The 21671-nt window shown below is 35.3% G+C and overlaps 1 long non-coding RNA gene across 4 annotated transcripts; it reads left to right on the top strand.

The window, feature by feature from the left end:
• Nucleotides 1-9149: 9149 nt before the first annotated feature.
• Nucleotides 9150-14470, top strand: LOC145032960 (uncharacterized). Of its 4 annotated transcripts, XR_013677244.1 has the most exons (5): nt 9150-9475; nt 10006-10079; nt 10483-10570; nt 12938-13374; nt 13491-14470. It is a non-coding gene; the product is annotated as an uncharacterized LOC145032960 (long non-coding RNA). The 4 variants fall into 4 exon arrangements; XR_013677243.1 differs by having other exon boundaries at nt 9159-9475; nt 12938-14470; XR_013677245.1 differs by lacking the exons at nt 12938-13374; nt 13491-14470 and adding an exon at nt 10668-10748 and having other exon boundaries at nt 9159-9475.
• Nucleotides 14471-21671: the final 7201 nt, after the last annotated feature.

Raw genomic sequence — 21671 nt, 5'->3', positions numbered from 1 at the left:
TTGTTAACTACTTTTTAAAAATAATCAAAAAAAAATCCAAATTACAAAAATAGTCATCAAAATCACAGATGGATTAAGTCCATCTACGATTTCACCAAACCATCTGCGAACGTACAAGTCGTTTAGCGACTTGTACGTTCGCAAATGATTTTTTCATTTTTATTTTTTTTATCTTTTTATGATATAAATAGGGGGTACAAGTGACTAAAAGCGATTTCCTCTCAGTTCATCTACGATTTCGTTTTTTTTTTACTACGAAACTGATAGGATTTGATTATGAAACGTATTATATATAAATTCTTGCAAAAAATTATCATTTTTGTTGTAATTTCTTTGAAAAATTTGTTTAAAATCTTTTTAATAAAATGAATTCATATTTGTTTTGTCAAATTGTCCATTGTGCTTCCAGTGAGAGAGAGAGAGAGAGAGAGAGAGATCTTCAACGAAAAGTGTGAAAAATGAAACAAACAAAAAAATTTACGTTTTTATACCTGCGAAGAAGGTGAAATCGTAGATGGAAAGTGAAATAGCAGATGGACTAATCCATCTGCGAACATACAAGTCGCTAAAACATGAATGTGCTTTAGCAACTTGTACGTTCGCAGATGGTTTTGTCAAATCGCAGATGGACTTAGTCCATCTGCGATTTTGCGGACTATTTTTGTAATTAAGTTTTTTGGCTATTTTCTACAAAGTAATTATCGGTTTTGGTTATATTTATAATTTTCTCAAAAACTTATAGATTTTAACTAATCAACTAAAATACATTTTAAAATAAATAATTCCTATCCATTCTTTTTAGTAATTAAATTATACGATTAAATATAAATATATTTTAATAACTTAAATTTGTTTATTGAAAACAAACGATTTTATAATTTATTAGTTTTTACTTAATAAAATAATAAATATCTATTATATAAATTTATAAATCAAAATTAATATCATACAATAATATTATTTTTTGAACGCCGAAACACTTGTAAAAACTAATATCATACAATAATATGAATTTGCAAACCAAAATTAATACCATACAATAACTTTGTTTTTTTAAAACACCCAAACACTTGTAAAAATCATATATATATATATATATATATATATATATATATATATATATATATATATATATATATATATTTTTTTTTTTTTTTTCCAAATGCCCTTTATGTAATTTTATATTTGAACTTTGCTTATTAATTAATTTTTACCAAAAATTATTTTTATCAGTTAATTTTTCACCTAACAGATAACTTTTCAGTTAATACGTCAAACATAGTCTAATATACATAAAAAAGTTATTACTAATTGAGAAACTTAACCGATGCATTTGCTATTAAAATTTTGATGATTTTTAACTTTTGATAAATATAGTTTACAAAATTTAGTTAATCATCGTTATATTTCAATTTTAGTTTATATCCATATGCCATTTTATGTAAAGTAATTTTACGTGGACACTTCCAAAACAACAAGAATGGTTTGTATGGTTAGCTGAAAATTGTCATTTTGGTGTAAAAATGTTTGGATTAGCACCTGAGGTCCAAACTTTTTATTTTGCTGCGAGTTTGATCCGTTTCAAAATTAATAGACGTTAAAATGACCTTTTTTTTTTTTTTTTTTGTATTTGTTATTTGTTTTTTTATTTTCGTTTTATTTACTCAACTACTTTTTTAAATAAAATTAAAAATACATATTCATAAGTGTAACCTAGCTTACAAAGACTTAAAGCATAAATACAAGTTACACTTAAAGCATAGTAAGTGTAGCCTAACTTACAGAGAGTTTCTAGTGAAAACCGGGAATTATGCGGCCAGAACTTGTAACATTCCGATGTTCAGGTACTATTAATTCTTTCATGTCATGATAATTGGTTTGGTGGTTACAATCTTGGGGTTTAGACACGACATGTTGGAGGTACCAACACATCGTGTATAGAAAATAAAAGATGTGTGTTTTGGCTGAGCAACACAACGTGTTTTCCCCCTAGGCACAGTGTGTTGACCGTTGTGTGTGAAATCCTACTATTCCAGGGTTTAGTCCTCTATTTAAGGATTATGGGGGCTAGGGTTTGTCTACCCTCAACCTCCATCTGCCCTCTCTAGCTCAAGAAAAAAACCCTAATCTTTTCCTCTCCCATTTGGGAAGATAGTTGGTGCTTTGAAGGAAGAAAATGAAAGAAAGAAGCAAGGTTTCAACTAGCAAGCATCATACTTCAGTGTAGCTCTCTCCTGGACCATTGTAAGTGTTCAAGCCTCAATCTTTACCATTCCTAGTCACTAGATCTTGTGTTATGTCCTCTTTTCTCTTTGTTATGGGTTGATGCATGAAGAGATCTCATAAAGTTTGCAACATTATGAATCTCCAGGTCAAGGAGACCTTATAGTGGTTTGGATCTGGTTACAACCAAAGTTTTGATGCCATGCATAGAAAGTAGGTCATGAATTCCCTTTTAACCTAATATGGGTTCAAGAGATGCATTGGACATGCATGTCTTATAAAGCACGAATCTTTGGAATGGTTTAGGTGGTTGAACCACTTCTAGAAGGCGGGGACTTTGGACCTAAAGGATTGAGGACTTTATGGTTGAGCCTTTGCATGACTAATCCTTTGTGTGTGAGGTGTCATTGAATCTGTGCTTAAGTAGGTGATACTATTTCCATTTGTTATTTTCATAACCAAGGAGTTTATTTCTGGAGCAGTATCATTTTACGGACAAACAAATGCCCCAACGGACAAGTTTGATGTGGATGGTTTTGTAAGCACTTCAACATCATAACCAAACCGTATTAGCGAGTGCAAACTGTGTTTGCCACTATTGATAAGTAGAGGGTCTGGTATGTCAATGATGCTTGTGTGAATGGGATCAGCTGCATCAGGCTCCCCAATCTTTCCGTTTCCAATATCTAATAACCAGGAAGCAAAGTTGGCAGTTGAAGTTGATGATGAAGGCAAGTTATCAATGGTTGAAAGTCACATGTTAAGCAAAAATTTGCAGACTGTGAAGTAAGGCCACATATATGAATTGGGTAATGTGGAAGAAATGCTTTCAGAGATAGTGATTTTCAGCTTTACAGGTAAGGTTTGTCGGAAGTCTCCTCCTAACAACATTGACATGGCACCAAATGGGAGATCCTTGTTTTGAGAATGTCTTTTAGTGTTCTATTAAGAAATTCAAAACAACGTCTGTCACTCATGGATGCTTCGTCCCATATAATAAATGAAGTTTGTTGAAGAAGATATCCAAGTTGTGTATTATTTCTGATATTGCAGATCGAAGAAGCCGATAAATCAAGAGGGATGTTGAACCGCGAGTGAGTTGTTCTCCTGGAAGGTAACAACAAAGATGCAATGCCGGATGCTATGACAACGAGAACTATTTTTCCAATCGACCGCAAGTATGTAAGTATAGTTGTCCACAAGAAGGTTTTTCCTGTACCACCATGGCCATAGATAAACAAAAGAAGTTGTTTTTTTTATTTGTCTGAGCCTCACGGATCATGGTATATATATGAAGCTGATCCGGGTTGAGTTGTGTGCAGCGAATTTTTATCATAGCTTGTCTCTTCAAGTAGAAGACGATTTCTCAAGACGGATAAAAGTGTTGCCGATGGCAACAGTATACCAAAATCTCGTAATGATTTTCTTGGAGTTGCAGAGTTCAGAATTTTTTCAAGTTCTAGGAGAACTTGTATTTGCAGTAAGCCATCATTAGTAGAAGCGGATGGTGAAGGATTGTCACGGAGAAAAGAAAATGAAATATCATCACTCATCTTTTTCCAACCATCGTTCCATCACTGTTGTGGGCAGCTGATATCACAAAAAAGTAGCAAATGACAGAACAATGACCACAATTCTAAAGAGGAAGCCCAAGAAGAGGCATCAGCAAAGGCTGTGAGCCATTATCTGTCGTCACCAACCAAACCAAGGGCCTCACAAGCTAATCGAAAGGTTGTGTATGTAGTTGTACTAGCGGTTTGAATATCCGCAAACGATTTACACCATTTCTGGTGACACAAAAACATACGAAGATAATATAATTCTCCTACTGTCGGATGAACATATGCAAGTCTGTCGATTGTCCGCAAGCCGGATCTAGCCCTCGGTTGCCACTCTTTTGATTTTTTAACCCATTTATACTTAGATGGGTAATCTGGATATGTCAAATCCAAACGGTCAGAATCCCTACCATTATTCAATAACCATGCAGTCAAAGTTGTCACTCCAAAATCCAGCTTTCTAATAAGTGCTTCTAGGCGAGTATTATCTGTGAAAGTTGTAGTCTGCATGTTTTCTAAATGAACTGTTAATGTTTGTACTGAAGGGTAGCATTCGCGTATCGGAAAATTGAAAATTCTCCATGCACTTCATGTGGACATATGAACCGTCCATCAACAAAGTTTTGTATTTCATTTATTGACAACACGGAAGAAGAGACTCCATCAGTAGCATCATTAATCGACCTTTATAATGAAAATCTGACTCGCTCGACGCCTTTAAAAATATACTTAAATAGGTATTTGATCATCATATTCCAGCCATAATACTCTACATTAATGTGTGCGTTAAATCGACTAAAGAGGCGCTTGTTATATGGGACAACAAAACCATTATCTATTCGCACCCCACTGCGCATTGTATGGTATGCACCTTCTCGCTTTTTCTAATGTACATATCCAACTTTGTTAAACGTTGTAGAAGAATGATAGGGATTTGGAAAGTTCTTTGTACACTTTCCGTCGCGCATGCATGGAGACTTAGGATTGAGGAAACCACAAGGGCCATGCAGCATCATAGTTTTATACAAAGATGGTTCAACTTGTGGGTCTGGCAATTCTGAACTTATATATTTATCATCCTCAGCAACTGTTGTTATCCTATCCGAAGCCGCAACCCAAACTAGTGTATGACAATACGATAATCCTCTCTTCTGAAACTCTATCATGTATAAATCTGTTAAGTTAATCAGGGGAAAAAGCATAAGAAAGAAGGCATCTAAAATGTGATATCAAACAAAAATGATATGTAGGATGTTAAAGGCACTTACAAGCATCAACATCACCAAATGATTTATCATCTTTTAAAAATAGTATAAATGCTTCGACCTTCATCTAGAAGACACGAGCTATGATATCTAGTATGTTTTAAGAATGGTCAACACCATGAGTATCCATATATCTCACAATCTCGAGCCATTTTACATTGCAAGTAAAAGTAACAAAGTATTGTGGATTGCCATAAACTCTGCATATTACCAACACATCTTGATAATGCTTATACATATATCCAGGGCCTCTAACAAACGATGCAGGCAGGAAGATTCGTCTTCCAATAAATATGCCTTCGGAATCAACCCTTGAAAGAGCATCATAAACCCTAGATACATACTCAGAACGAAGCTGCTCTTGATGGTTTTGTACATAGTGAAGTCTATTTTGTTCAATGCAGATGTACGCATTAATAATACACTGTTGGAAAAGCCTACCACCACATAGAAGCAATGAAAACATATTACTGTGTGCATGTAACTGATAGTTGTAATACATATTCACTATAAGATTTCTAGCAGAACATTCAGAATTAGCTCTCGATCTCATCCTTGGCGACCAACCATCTCCACCAAAAGGAAACAGAAGTGGATATTGCAAAGGCATGTAAGATGGATGAAGCTTGCTAATACGATGTTGAAAACCGTCCTTTGAATGAACAACAATATCATATTGACTAGAATTTGGATCATCGCCATAAATAATAGCACCAAGAGTCCCCGGAGGTTGAGCTCCATAACGTCTATCCGACACATTATTATAAAGCCTGACAGAATAATTTTGCAAACCCATCCCACATGCAATATCTGCAACACTTTTAAAAGTACGTACATACTCGTTAGTAGCATTTAACGTCCAACTGATAATGGCAACAAATCTTTCATCCAAAGCCCCTTGTGTTGGATTAAAAAAGAAACGAAGCCTATTAGAGACCTCATTTTCAGTATCATAAATATACAGCTGCAAAAACCGTGGCTTTTCGGAAGATGGTGGACATAAGGAACCTATCCAATGTGAAACCTGGCCAGAGACTTTAAATGTGTAAGGACTGCGGGTGATATTAACACTTTCATCAATGTTGGCTCCAAAAGAAGTCATGGAAAACATAGAATTATAGGCCCTAATGTTGTCTAGAAATGCAACCTCCTGAAAAAGACCCATAAACGGTGCTGAAGGACGAAGAGGAACCGACAAAACAACAGCGCCCAGCTTATAACACTGCTTATACAAAGGCCGATTAACATATGATAAACGAAGAACCCTCTCAGGTAACCAGAAAAAAGTAGCACAATATTGACACACATAAACACAATCCCCACAATCATGAGTTAATGGAAGTGGTCTTTCAAAAGACACAGGTAAGGCAATAGTAGAACATACCTACACAGGACGACGCCGAGAGTGCCTAGAAGAAGTAGAGCTAGGCGATTGGCCCACTTCAAAAGTGGAAATTCCCCTTCTATGTTTACTCATTAGCAAAAAAAAAATCGAAACAACACCAAAAAAACGACTACACAGTAGAACAGTGAATATAAAAGTTAAAACACATACTGTCAAAACCAAACGCCTGCAACAACAACAAAACGAAACAAAGCAGAACAACAGAACAATGCATGCACCAACCCAAACAAAACATAGAACTCATGTTAAAACGAAGGATTATACGAAAGATTCCAGGTAGAGACGAAAATCAGAAAGAAAAAGCGTGGTTGCATGAAAAAACCCTTGACGCAATACCAAGCAAAAGCTGAAGAGTGACGGAAGGAAAAAACGAAAATCAACTTTACAGGAATGTAGATAAGTATGGATAAAAGCAAAACCATTTACCGGGAAGAAAACCCTCGACTTCAATCCAATCTGGTAACGGCTAGGCTCGAAACTGGCAACTGTAGATAGCCAACACAGGTTTTAAGTTATTGAATAATGTGTTCATTCACAAATCCATGATCATCTAACTTCCTCTGTGTGTGTGTGTGTGTTCATCAAATATGGGGTTGATGAATATGTTCTTGAATGCGAGTATGTGTGTGTGTGTTCTTGAGCTCTTATAATGAGGCTTTAGGTCTGGAAATGATTTTTAGGGGTGAACTCAAGAACAAATCCATATTTTGTGTATGATTTTTGTTTCTAGGATGATTTTTAGGTGGAGATGAAGTGACAGAAAAAAATTTAGGTGGAGATGGAGGTGGCAGACGGTGGTAGTGGCAGACTGTGGTGGTGACAGACAGTGGTGGTGGTGGTAGAAGATGTTCTTGAGTTCAAGAAGATATTCTTGAGTTTTCTTGAATTTATGTAGATGTTCCTAGGTGTTTATTAAAAGATATATATATATATATATATATATATATATATATATATATATATATATATATAGAGAGAGAGAGAGAGAGAGAGAGAGAGAGAGATTATTTTAATTAGAAACGTATTTAAACAAATAAATAAAAACTGAAAAAGAAAAAAGCAAAGGAAAATTTGTCATTATAAAAAAGTTCAGAACAAATTGGATCAGACTCATAACAAAATAAAAAATTTAAATTTTCAGCTAGCAACATGGATAATTCTTTCAGTTTTGTCTTTTACATATTTCACAAGCTTTTAGCTATTTGTGTCAAACATTCTTATACAAATAAAAATCACAGCTTCCAACTTCTAGCTTTCAGCTGTCAACTTCCTAACTTCTAACTTCTAACTTTCAGCTGTTAACTGTCAGTTACTATATATTTTTGTTGAGCACACAACTCCGATACAAATAGGGTTGCTTATTATATATTTTTTAACAGTTAACTTTATTAAAAGTGCAATTTTTAAAAAAAAAATAAAAAATAAATAATTATGGATTTTTTTATAATAGACTAAAATTATATGATTGATATGTATTAAAAGTCTGGTTTGAACATCCAGGTGACAATTTATTTGCACTTTGGGTCCTTTATTGCCTTAAATTCAAACCTTTTGAAAAACCACTATATGGAATCAAAATTATTGACATTGTGTTAACATTTATTATATGATCTTATTAGTTTATTATGAAATTGGATCAAGCATAAGAGAGATCACTGCAAAATTAGATGGCTAGACCACTGTGTTAATAATTTTATTTGTATGTAATTACCTCTCCTGTCAAATCTTGTACTTTCACCCTCCTAGCAACTTGTTAAGAGTTGGCGTTCTTCTTTTATATAATTATTTGTCCATTCTAAAAAAAATTATAATGAAATTGGGTAATATATTGTAGGTCTTGTAATGAATATTACAAAGAATATATTTGATAATATTAAGACCATAAATGAGATATTCGATACTGACGGATATATCTACAAACCAAATGAATATTTACTTAATGTGTACCCCACGATATGAGAGTGTATTCGGGATACAATTTTATAATTCAAGAAGGCAGAACAATACATTCGTAGAAATAATGACAAATACTTCTAACCCTATATCTCACGTTCAAATTCAATATAAAGTTTAACTAAAAACTCAAATCTGTCATATTTCATAAAGATGTATATTCCGCTTAATAGATATTGATTATTGAATATCTTTAATTTAGTATACAATGATACAATGTATTAGATGACCCTTATGTAATAAATTATAAATATTGAGGAACCATAATCATCTATTTACATACATTCGCTTCTTTTATTTCTTTAGTTTCACTAGATAACTCCTATTTCAAGAATTCTATCCTCAATTATACATTCGTTTCATATCTTACATAATTTACACATCTTACATTTTTATGCGCATGAGTGTTTTTTTTTTTTTTTTTTTTTTTTTTAATTAATAATCTTGTTGGAATCGATGATTGAATTATATTCTTCCAAAACAGTGATTCATCTTAGTAACAGGCCACATTACATTTCTTCATATTTTATCGTTTTAAGTTGATAATTTAATTTTAACAAGTTACACCTCCTCAGCTGCAACTTTCAAACAAATTTGCAATGCCACTTCATCCTAATTTGCAAGCCACAAAGACACGGTCTTTTAAATTGTGAAAGACTGCAATACCAGATTATGACCCCACCACTAAAATGTAAATAAATGAGAAAGTAAACTAACGGGGTACTTCAACAAAATGACATTGGGGGTATTTTAGGGATATATAAATGGATCCTGTTTAGAGAACGTCAAACCAGATGCCTCGTGCCGAGTTCCGATGATGATACCTTTTGGTGGATGATTTCTCTCTAAACGCTTACATGACTGCTATGGAGTTCGTCAATCTCCCCTAGAAACCACATCACCGCCATCGCCTCCTGTAAGACCTACAACATCGCCATCGTCTCCTATAAACTGGCGATCTCTTCTCCTTCCTCCCTACATCGGTCTACTACTCTTTCAGTCAAAGATCTTCCACATCAGACTCCCTCCCTCTCCATCGACCATCCAGTTCATATAATCACACAATGAAGGTAATTTTCTTATGATCATTGAATTTTATAGTTTTTGTTCGGTTCCTAAGATCCAAAAATCATAGTTACGACATATATCAGGTTTCAAACTTTTGAATTTTGTATCTTGCTTTCTGCATATATCACGTTTCAATTGATCGATTTCGTTCCATGGATCAACTGATCTAATCCATCCCCGAGTCTCTTTCATCGCCTCGAATGGAAACATTCTCCACTGAAGATGCTTTTATTATGAATCGATTTCACCGCGACTATTGATACATTTGGTCTCCCCTGTTTCTGAATCATAGATTATCTATGAACTTAAGAGTTGCTCATCTGATCACAAAAACGAATCCATTATTAAAACATGGGCATTGAATAGTTCTTCAACATTGTCATTTTTATGTCTCGGTAATTTTCTCATACCAATTAACATCAACAACTTTGTCATGTAAAAGATCCAAATTTATTATCATAGGTACTCAACATCTCATAGCATATTTCAATGATTTATCTTTGTTATATTTTCATTCTCATTTTCAATGCAGAAAACACAAAGATCTTTACTTGTGGATGTCCAAATGCCCTAATGGTTCAACTGTAAAGTTTTTAGTGAATACAGGTAATTGATTAAAATTACCTCAGATTTGATTATGTTGAATCTTTATATAAACCATATATGTTAATTTTCTCAATGTTTTATTATAGTTAATACAATGTAAGAGTTCAAATTCACTGGAAACCATCTCAAAGGCTCCAAGCCTCTTTTCACATTTTCATCAATTTTTCATATAAAGACCCTCATTGGAAACTTTTGAAATAAATGATCACACGAGCATGTATTTTACTTATTTCCTTCCTTTCAAATAGATATTTATTTTATTATTTCCGTGTTTATTTATATGTTTAAAATTCAACAGATATTTAGAACTCCTATCAATCACACGACTATTTACTTATTATCCCTCAATGATAATGGTCAACTATTGAAAACATACTTATTTTTCTAACTACTTGCCTTGCAGCCTAATTGCATTATTCAGTCGGTTTCTACCAACCAAGATCTTGCTACATCTGATGCTATCAAAATTGTTCGTGAGGTAGATCCATAAGGTTTGTAAACATGTTGTGTTGTTTTCTGATGTATGTCTTTTTTATTGATGTTTGTTGTGTTGGTTTTTATTTTGATTAGATTAATGTGAATATATAGGGGAGATGATTTTTGGAGTTCTTGTTGGATTATTGTCTAAGCCCGTAACTTTATTTGGTATGTACTTGACCTAGTTGTGCATGGTCCTTTTGGGTTGCCTTCACCAAAGCAACTTGACAAGGTAATTTAAGGAGAGAGAGAGAGAGAGAGAGAGAGAGAGAGAATATTATGGTTTATTAATATATTATAAGAATAATATATTAAAGGAGAAATCATATTTATTTAATTAGTATTGGTCATAAATTAATTAGGAATTAATTTGGTTACTAAAAGAGATTAATTAAATAAAATGTATGATAGTTGAGTTTTGGGCCGGGAAACCTAATGGACTATAGGGGGAACGAAATTATGATGGGGATCCATCATATTTTCGTCCTAGGCCTTATTCCAAAAGGTTCTTTGGGCTGCTTGGTGGCTAAGCTGTTCATTAGGGTTTAGACTGAAACCCTAGCAGCCTGTAGTATACATAAGACCCCTAGGCTATGAAAATCGGCCACTTGATTCCAAGAGAACCCTAGGGCCGATTTTAGCATCACTCACCCTCTCTCGTATTGCCTTCTTGCTTGTGGGGCTTCTGAACCATTAGAGGAGTTACAATTGTGACTCTAAGCTCAAGATCAAGAAGACTACAAGGATTTCAAGCTATTTGATAGAGATAAACACTTAGATTTGTTCTTATGATGTTAATTTCAAATTATATATGATAGATATAGGGTTGTAAGTCTTGGATTCAAAGCATGTACAATAGAGAAACCTAGATCCAAGCATTAGGGTTTGTATGAGCACATACGATTGTTCTTATGCATAAAACCCATCATTGGTATCAAAGCCATGAGTGGTTTCAACTGTATGTGATGCTTTAACTGTTTGATTGCTGAAAATCGTTTTTCTTGCATTTGCCCGACTCGACTCGGCGAGTTAGTATCTAGACTCGACGAGTTGGCCCTACACGGTGAGTCCAAGACTGACTCGGCGAGTCTGTGCGTCAGGCAGAGGATATTTCGAGATTTTGTTGTTGTTTTGTCATGGGATTAATGCCTAAATCGTTTTTTGAAGATAAAATCCAAATTTTATTATATTTAAATGATTATCCCTGCCAAAACAATAGATAATTTCAAATCTTTTGAATATTAGTTGTTTATATGATAAATATAGATTATTTAAAGTTATTTGGTAATTATCTTATGACTAAAATAGGATTAGGTCAAATATAGATAATTATGAAATTAATTGTTTAATTTAAATTATTTTATTTGATCCCTTGTGTTTTGAAAAGTTCAAAAACTTGCCCTCAAGTTTTGAAATTTAAATTTTGTGATTAAAAGTTTAATTTTGAATAATTTAAATTTCAAATCCTTAGAATTTTACAAGTTTAAAATTCAACCCTATACTATTATATTATTACAAGCTTTATATATATATATATATATATATATATATATATATATATATATATATATATATATATATATATATATATATATGATTTAAAATGCTAGTCTTACCATTAGTAGGCCTTATTCACGAAGCCGGTCTATAAGGTGGGTGTAAGGTTGCTGCCTATAAAATGACGCTTAATTGGTGTACACTCACACCCACTGCTTGCTTAACTGGTGGAGGGTCGTTAGCCGAACGGATAGGATAGGGCAATCCTCTCCTCATTAAAAGTATAATGTAAGATACAAAGTAACTAAAATGTTTTTACAAATTCCCAATCGTAGTTACTTTAGGGCAAAAATGTGAAAATGATGCTATTCCATGGAATTACACTTTGTACCCTTGTCAAACGTTAGTGGAGCGTGCATGGTTAACCGGCACACTAATTTGGGATTGACATTGGTGGCAAAGGGTGGCTCGATGTTTGTCATAGATCAATGGAGCGTGTTTGGTTTACCGGCACATTGATTAGGTGATAGAGACATTAAGTGCACCATGTTGATTCGCATGGTTATTCACAACTTGTTTGCGATCCTCGGCATCCCAATCGCAAATTTGAATTGCATATCGAGATTTAAACATGCCATTGAAAAGTTCAATGAATCTCAAAGATCTAGGAGTTCTTAATACATTTAAAACTTAAATCTCTTTTTCGTTTATCATGGTGAGAATTAGTGAATCGTCATTCACTTACCTTCAAGTTATTTACTTTTAGAGTACGTCATCCCTTTCTAAGTTGTAAATAATGTTGTTGGGTCCTAGCCCTAATTTCTCATTTGGATGTTTAATTAGGGATTCATTTCTTATCAAACTTTGTTCCTTTTCTTTTTCAGATGTCTGCAAACAACAACAACAACGCTTTTGGGTCATTCTCGTTGATGAACCTATGTCAAAAGGTGACATTTGATGGTTCAAACTTCAATGAGTGGATGAGGTATATTCACATGATCACTCGCTACGAGGACAAAGAATATATCCTTGATGAAAAGCTTGAGAAGATCATCCTAGATGTTCCTACTCCTGAAGAGTTGGCCGCCTTTGAGGCCCACGAGCATGATGATACGAAAGTTCATTGCATCATGCTGGCCACCATGAACCTCGAACTCTAAAAGTCCTATGAGGACGTGTATCCGTATGAAATGCATAAGGATTTTTTGGACCGGTACCACCAAAGCGCGAGGCAAGAGCGATATGAGATCATTACTAACATGATCACCGCTAAGATGGGAAGTGGAGAATCCCTAACCTCTCATTTGCAGAAAATGCAGAGGTATGTTGATCGTCTTCTCAAACTTAATGTTATGTTTGATGAGGAATATAGTGAGCTTCCTCGTATTGTATGTTGATGACATACTACTCATAGGAAACGATGTCCCAACCTTGCAGGAGGTAAAGTCCTGGCTTAGGAAATGTATCGCTATGAAGGACCTCGGAGAGGCTGCTTATATTCTGGGGATAAGGATAGTAAGAAACAGGGAAAAGAGAAGGATAGGACTCAATCAGGATACATACTTGGATAAGTTACTAAAGCGTTTTTGTATGAAAATTCCAAGAAAGGGGAGTTGCCAATCCAAAGCAATACCAAGTTGAGTAAGACTCAAAGCCCGAGTACAGAGGCAAAGATAGCTGATATGAGTCGAGTACCTTACGCTTCCGCAGGAGGATCTATCATGTACACTATGACTTGTACTCGCCCTGATGTGGCCTTCGCTTTGAACATGGTCAATAGATATCGAGGGAATCCTGGTAGAGCTCATTGGATTGCAGTTAAGAATATTCTTAAGTACCTACGAAGGACTAAGGAATGGTTCCTAGTCCTCGGTGGGAGTGATGACTTAAGGGTACGAGGGTATAGTGACGCTAGTTTTCAGACAGATCAGGATAGTTACCGATCGCAATCGGGCTGGGGTTTTACCCTAAATGGAGGAGTAGTGAATTGGAAAAGTTCCAAACAGGTGACCGTAGCTGATTCAACGTGTGAATCAGAGTACATTGCGGCAAGTGAAGCGTCGAAGGAGGCTATATGGTTAAAGAACTTCATTGGAGACCTTGGAGTTATGCCATCCATAAAGGAGCCGATGGAAATTTTATGTAATAATGAAGGAGCGGTTGCCTTAACCAAGAAACCAAGAGATCATGGTAGATCTCGACATATCGATAGAAAATACCATTTTATCAGACGTCGGGTAGAAGAGGGACTCCTCGTTGTGAAGAGGGTATCGTTAGAAGAAAACCCAGCAGATCCCTTTACGAAGGGATTGAGTAGGGTTAAACATTTGTTGCACACTAGGAACATTGGGCTGAAGGATGATATACATTTGGATTAGATAGATAAGAAACGTGTAATAGATATTTTGTACTTAACATTTTGATGAATAAATAAAGTTGTGTTATTTATGAGTAAAGCTACTATCTTGTGTTGGTTATTTATCTATTGTTTCTATTTTGCATGTTTTGACTTCCTGAATAATAAGATTATTCAAACAGTTCACAGTCTTCATATTTTGGAAGTAGATGTGAATGAAGACTATCATTAATTGTTTGTAGAATGTCTGAAAGGTTTTGGGCCTAGCAAAGGTTTGCTGCAAAGTTCATGAGTGCTTATGAATATGATTTGAGCATTGGAATAAGCCCGCATTTGCTAGTATCACTTCGTGGTGCTTTACCTAAAGTGATCGCAAAGTGATAATATCATATAGTCTTAAAACTTAGAGATATGGTTGTTGTTTGTTGGTTGGTTATGCATTGATGTTGTGTAAACGCATCAGTAACTTGATGTTATAAAAGACATTGTTGTGCATGATTCAAATAGTAAATAATAGATGCATATGAGTCGAAGTTAATCTGTTCCTTTTATACAGTGAGAATGAAAGTGATATCTTGGCTACTTGATGATTTGGTTTGACTTATGTGTCGGGCCCGGTCAGAATGAAGTTGATGTGTTCAACTAAATTCTATGTCGAACAAATCAGAGATCAAGAAACAAGTGTTGGACAATAAGTATTGTCAACATGATATATAGAAAAAATGATTATACGATCCCTTATCTGAAAGACGAGCTACTGATCAGAGTTGACAGCGCAGTATAAGAGTTATGATTGCTTATCAGATTCTGAAGTCATATGTGAGATATAGTTACTAGACTTATCCAAGTAGGAGACTGTTGGATTAATGTCTAAGCCCGTAACTATATTTGGTATGTACTTGACCCGGTTGTGCATGGTCCTTTTGGGTTGCCTTCACCAAAGCAACTTGACAAGGTAATTTAAGGAGAAAGAGAGAATAGTATGGTTTATTAATATATTATAAGCATAATATATTAAAGGAGAAATTATATTTATTTAATTAGTATTGGTCATAAATTAATTAGGAATTAATTTGGTGACTAAAAGAGATTAATTAAATAAAGGGGTGTAAACTGTCAAATGTATGATATTTGAGTTTTGGGCTGGGAAACCTAATGGACTATAGGGGGAATGAAATTATGATGGGGATCCATCATATTTTCGTCCAAGGCCTTATTCCAGAAGGTTCCTTGGGTTGCTTGGTGGCTAAGCTGTCCATTAGGGTTTAGATTGAAACCCTAGCAGTCTGCAGTATAAATAAGACCCCTAGGCTATGAAAATCGGCCACACTTGATTCCAAGAGAACCATAGGGCTGATTTTAGCATCTCTCACCCTCTCTCATATTGCCTTCTTGCTTGTGGGGTTTGTGAACCATTAGAGGAGTTACAATTATGACTCTAAGCTCAAGATCAAGAAGACTACAAGGATTTCAAGCTATTTGATAGAGGTAAACATTTAGATATGTTCTTATGATGTTAATTTCGAATTATATATGATAGATCTAGGGTTCTAAGTCTTGGATTCAAAGCATGTACAATAGAGAAACCTAGATCCAAGCATTAGGGTTTGTATGAGCACATACGATTGTTCTTATGCATAAAACCCATCAGTTCTGACTAAGATTGATCTAATGGAGAAGGGTACTTATGCATTTGATGTGATTTGGGTCTTGAAATTAGCATTCTTGTTTTTGTTTATTTATAATGAAGGTAATGTAATGTAATTATGAGTTGTACTACAATAGATGTTAGAAGGTAAATCTTATAGACTAAAGTTTCCATGGATTGGTGTTGTGGATCGGTCTCAAGTTGATATTAACAAAAGTGTTGACATGATTGTCTCCCGGATGAAGGAACGGTAATACTTCAATACTACTCCGAATACAAACATCGTTCTTGTAAAATGAGCTCTGAGCATCTAAGGAAAGTGCTTTCCACGGTATAACCCCTTAACTTAACTTTTTTGGCTCAATTTTGGTTTATGGATTCTTGTCGGAATTGGGAGTGTTTTGTCGCCAAATGGATGGAAGTGACTGAATTCCATCCTTCATTTTTTATTGAAAGACTAAAATACCTCCATTATTAATTGAAACAAATCAATAAATTGTGTCAGGACTTGTCCTCTTTCCCCCAACAAATAAATGAAATAAAAGTTTAATTATAAATAAAAACTAATTTACATTGTTGAGTTCCATTTTATATTTTGCTAACCAAATGCTTGAAAGATTATGATTCCTTTCTATTTCAACTCCTTTGACAGATTCCATTCCTATGGGTGCCTGTGTAAGCAATTGAGTTTCATTTTTTATTCATTAAAATACCAAAACATCCATATTATATATATTGAAAAAAATGAAAGTAAAAAAATTAATTTCAAATAAAAATTAGAAAATTATTGGAGTTTTTTTTTCTTGATTTCCATTCCAATTTTTGGTAACTAAATGCATGATAAATTCCTGTTACTTGAGATTTCCTTCTTTGCAAAAACCTTTTTTCTTTTATATTTTTAGCTAGAGGTGTAAGGTTTGAGGTTAATTAAGTTTTTGGTGATGAATTGTTTCAGCATTTGGAAACAGTGATTATGTCATGAATTCCAGGCCTTCAATCTCTCATCAACAAAACAATCATTGAACTTATAACAAAATTGAGTCGTCTTGGAAAGCCCATTGCTACTAATGCTGGAGTATACCATTGAATATGAAATGATATATTTATGTGTGAATATACCATTAAATATTACGTATAAACAATATATTCATGTTAATATTAAATGATATATTCATGTGAATATTAAATAATATGTTCATATCATAACTGTAACATCCCAAAATTTAAGACCAAAAATTTCATTTTTACATAAACAATTATAAAACCATTTGTATGAAAACAACCATAGAACTACTCATATCAAAAACCAACGTATCCATAATCAAAACATATCATGAAAAATAATATCAGAGTATAAATCTCATAGATCTCATGTGTGGAAATCCTGGTGAAATACGCTACAGTCATGCTGGCTCCTTTCCTTTCAAAGAGGAAGTACCTGAAACCAAAACTGAAAACCGTAAGCACAAAGCTTAGTGAGTTCCCCCATTGTACCACACACCATAAAATAACAAATTGCCTAGCATCTCTGGGTGTTGGCCTACCCCTTCAGTCTCTTGCAACCGATAACCACCTAGCATATCTGGGTACTGGCCTACCCCTTCGGACTCTTTCAACCGGTAACTGCCTAACATATCTGGGTGCTTGCCTACCCCTTCGGTCTATTTCAACCGGTATCCGAGGGATATTTTACCCCTACCATTACCACATAATATCCTACGATATACATATAAATCTCCTACAACCTAGCATATCTGGGTGCTGGCCTACTCCTTCGGTCTCTTTCAACCAGTACTACCTAACATATCTGGGTACAAGCCTACCTCTTCGGTCTCTTTCAACCAGTAACCAAAGACTATCTTACCCTTCCTACCACTATCACATAATATCATAGCATACTAGCACATAAAGCATAATAGATAGTGACATACCATACAATTATCACAAAGACAATCATCTCAACTATAATCAGCTACTAGTGGGCAGGCATTGGTGCCTTCGACCCACTTCTACTGGAAGGTAACTCACCTTGATAACTGGGAAGTAGCTGCAAAGGCTCCTGCTCTGAAATCTACCCCTATCAGACTCATACACATAAGTATTTCCTTTGATTACCCTTTTCATACTTATAACCCCCTTAAGGGTCAACTTTGGTTAAGGTCAAAGTCAAAGTCAACATCTTGGTCAAATTCGACATCCTAGTTGATTCAACTCACTGAGTTGGTCCACTAACTCATCGAGTTCCATGAATCTGGAACCCTGAATCGTGATCCAACTCGTCGAGTTCTTTCACAGCTCATCGAGTTCTTCCTATCCATAGAATCGGGACTTTTCGCTACAACTCATCGAGTCCTTCCTTGAACTCGTCGAGTTCTTTAATCTTCAAAACTCAGAAAACCTTAACCAACTCGTTGAGTCGTCTCCTAGACTCACTAAGTTTGCTCAAGAATCAGAAAAGGATGGGGATCACAATCCAACTCACCGAGTTGCATGAATAACTCGTCAAGTTCCCTTAGCCTACACCCATTTAGTCTTTTCCAATCGAATTCAACGCTTCCAAACCATTGATCTGGTCCCCTAGGACTAAGTTACCACGTAAAGTTGCCAACTTTACGTCCATGAATGGTGTCATGAAGCTAGACACACCAAAACTAAGCTATATATGAGATCTAGGGAAAGTGGAAGGGCAAAGGCTTGATAGAGTTGACAACTTTAAGCCTCATAAGCTCATGAGTGCCTAGATCTGAAGTCACAACTTCAGGATATACTCAAATCCCGAAAATGACTTCGATATGGCCCAAAAGTGACAACATACTACACTAAATGGAGATCTAAGTAATAGAAAGCGAAGGTATCAACTTTATACCTCAAATAAGTCAGAAATGCTGCTCAAATTCCGGATCTACTAGCTTCCTCTTGAATCCCAAGCTTCTCCTTCCTTCTTAACCTTCAAAATCACAGAGAATGCAAAAAATGGCTTAAAACTCTCCGAAACATATTAGGGTTTCATAGCTAGTGTTTGGGACGATGGAGGCTGCAAATGAGGCCAACCTTTGGTGGCTAAGGTGTTTAAATAGGGTGATAAACCCTGCAAATTAGGGATTTAATCTGGAAGCCCTACTTGTCAAGTTGAGTCCCTTAACTCATCGACTAGACTTTAGGTTCCGCATCTAAATTCCGTTCCTACTCGACGAGTTTGGGGCCTCCAACTCATCGAGTTCTTATAGAAAATGAATAAATTGATTTAAAATACATACCATGAACCGGGCGTTACAATAAAACTTGTGAACATTTGAATTACATGTGATTTACATGTAAATCACAAAATCATATATGAATTACATGTGATTCACATGTAAATCACTAGTAAATCACATATGAATTACATGTGATTCACATGTAATTTGCATATGAATGTTGGAACCTGAAAGTGAACATCTAGCAATCCCAAGTACATATTCCAAAGTATGTTGGTTCTGAAGTGAAAAGTGCTCCGGAACCTGTCCGAAGCTGAAGAGTAGAAGAGGAAGAATATTATGAAGAGGAACACATTCGGATGTGACTCTCACGTCCGGAATGCTTACTAATCCGGAAGAACATCCTTTTTGTCCTTTGTCATTAATTATCCTTGTATTGATGTAACGTTACATAGGACTTAGCCTTTTGTTGTATTAGACAATCAGAATGTCAGAAATAGTTCTATTGTCCAGTCCGATGTAAGTTACTTAGTTAATTCACTGTAACATTCTCTCCTATATAAAGGAGCATTCAATACAAGTAAAACACAAATCTTTTGCTCAACTTTTGGCATTTACTTTGTTATCTCAAATCTTTTTCAAACATTCTTCTTGTTCTTCATTTATTATATTTACCTTGATCATTTACTTTTATTCTTCATTTAATGTCTTGATCATTTGTTGAATATAATATCTAAGACTTGATTGGTCTTTCCAGTCAAGACTTGAACTTCTTATAGTAAGCAGACATTGATCTTAAGCATTCATTCAAGGTTTGTATTCTCAAACCTTGTCCCTGCACAACTGATCAAATTCTAGTTCTCACAATGAATCACATGTTAATCATAAAATCACATATGAATGACATGTGATTCACATATGAATTACATGTGATTCAAATGTAAATTACGTATGAACCACATGTAAATCACTAATAAATCACATATGAATTATATGTGATTCACATTTAAATCACTAGTAAATCAAATATGAATTACATGTGATTCACATGTAATTTACATATGAATCACATGTAATTCAAATGTATATCACAAGTGAATCACATACTAATTATGTGTCATTCACATGTAAATCACAAGTGAATCACATACGAATCCGTAGGTTATCTTAGAAGCACAGAGGTACTGATACCTTGAGCAAAGACTGGTTAAACTTCGTCTTCAGCATCTACTCCGGATGCGAGAATGCCATCGATCTTCCATACGTATTGTGGCAAGATTTTTGAAAAATCGCCACCAAGAGGAAGCCGAACACAATTTCAAGCCCTAAATTCTGGTCTCTGACGCTTCAACATCTTTTCACTGAACTTTCCGAACCTCTTCTCGTAAGCACAATTCCTCCAGAGGTATGTATCTCTTTTAAAATAGTTAAGGCATATAGGATTCCAGACCAATCTTCTTTTGGTCTGGTCAAACGACTTTCGGACCATATGTTGGCCATCATTGCTTCTGACTCTCCTTACCTGAAACAACTTCTATAGACTTCGTTTGTGTTCGACAAAACACAACCTGTCCCGTTCTCTGTTGAACCCACTTCGGAAGAGGCTGACCCTGCCATGTCCGGAACTAAACTCAAGAAATCAGTCAAGCGAAAGGCTTATCCCACAAAACCTAAAGCCAAAAAGAAAACCAAAGTCAGTTCCCCCTCTCAACAGGTTGGCACCCATGACATTCCGACTAATTTTGTCCATCCAAATACCCCACCTACCTACTCATCTGAGGTACCCCTCAATGTTTCAACATCACAAGAACACACTCACGGGGAGTCTACATATAATCATCCCTCACCCTCCCAAAATGGTGATGTTGTTGTTGAACAAAGTTCCTTACAGCCCCCTGGAACACCTTCACGTGTCAAATTTGATATTCTTGTTATCTCTTCTACACGTACACACTCCAGAACCGTTGTTCTGGACTCCATGCATCCGGAAGGAGGAGCAGTCCCTCCAACTTCCGATGCCTCAACTGGTCTGATACCCAGAAGGAGTAAAGGAAGACCAGGGACTAATGATCCATATTGGGAAGATTATGTTAATAGGGCAGCATCCTGGTGTCCGGACCTAACTAGAGCTCAAGTGGAATCCACTCTAAGTCCCATGAGGAATAGGGCTATTCAGAGCAACATGCCCTATGTTCCTCCTACTGACGTGAATGCAAATGTTGAACTTAACTCAAAACAACCACCTATCACCACTCATCAAAGTCCATTCCAAATCGATCCGGAAGAAGAGATCTCCGAAGAAGTAATGTTGGACGATGAAGCAAGGGTCATTCCGAAATACACCTTCAAGGCTTCTGCTCAGTTCAAATCGAAGCCATCCGGTTCTAAGTCTACATATGACTTCGGATCCTCATCCT

The sequence above is a fragment of the Lactuca saligna genome, chromosome 2 (genome assembly GCF_052625555.1).
Source record: "Lactuca saligna cultivar CGN05327 chromosome 2, ASM5262555v1, whole genome shotgun sequence".
Classification (NCBI taxonomy): Eukaryota; Viridiplantae; Streptophyta; class Magnoliopsida; order Asterales; family Asteraceae; genus Lactuca; species Lactuca saligna.
Note: the sequence above shows the minus strand (reverse complement) of the source record. Positions and strands in the feature narration are given on the sequence as shown.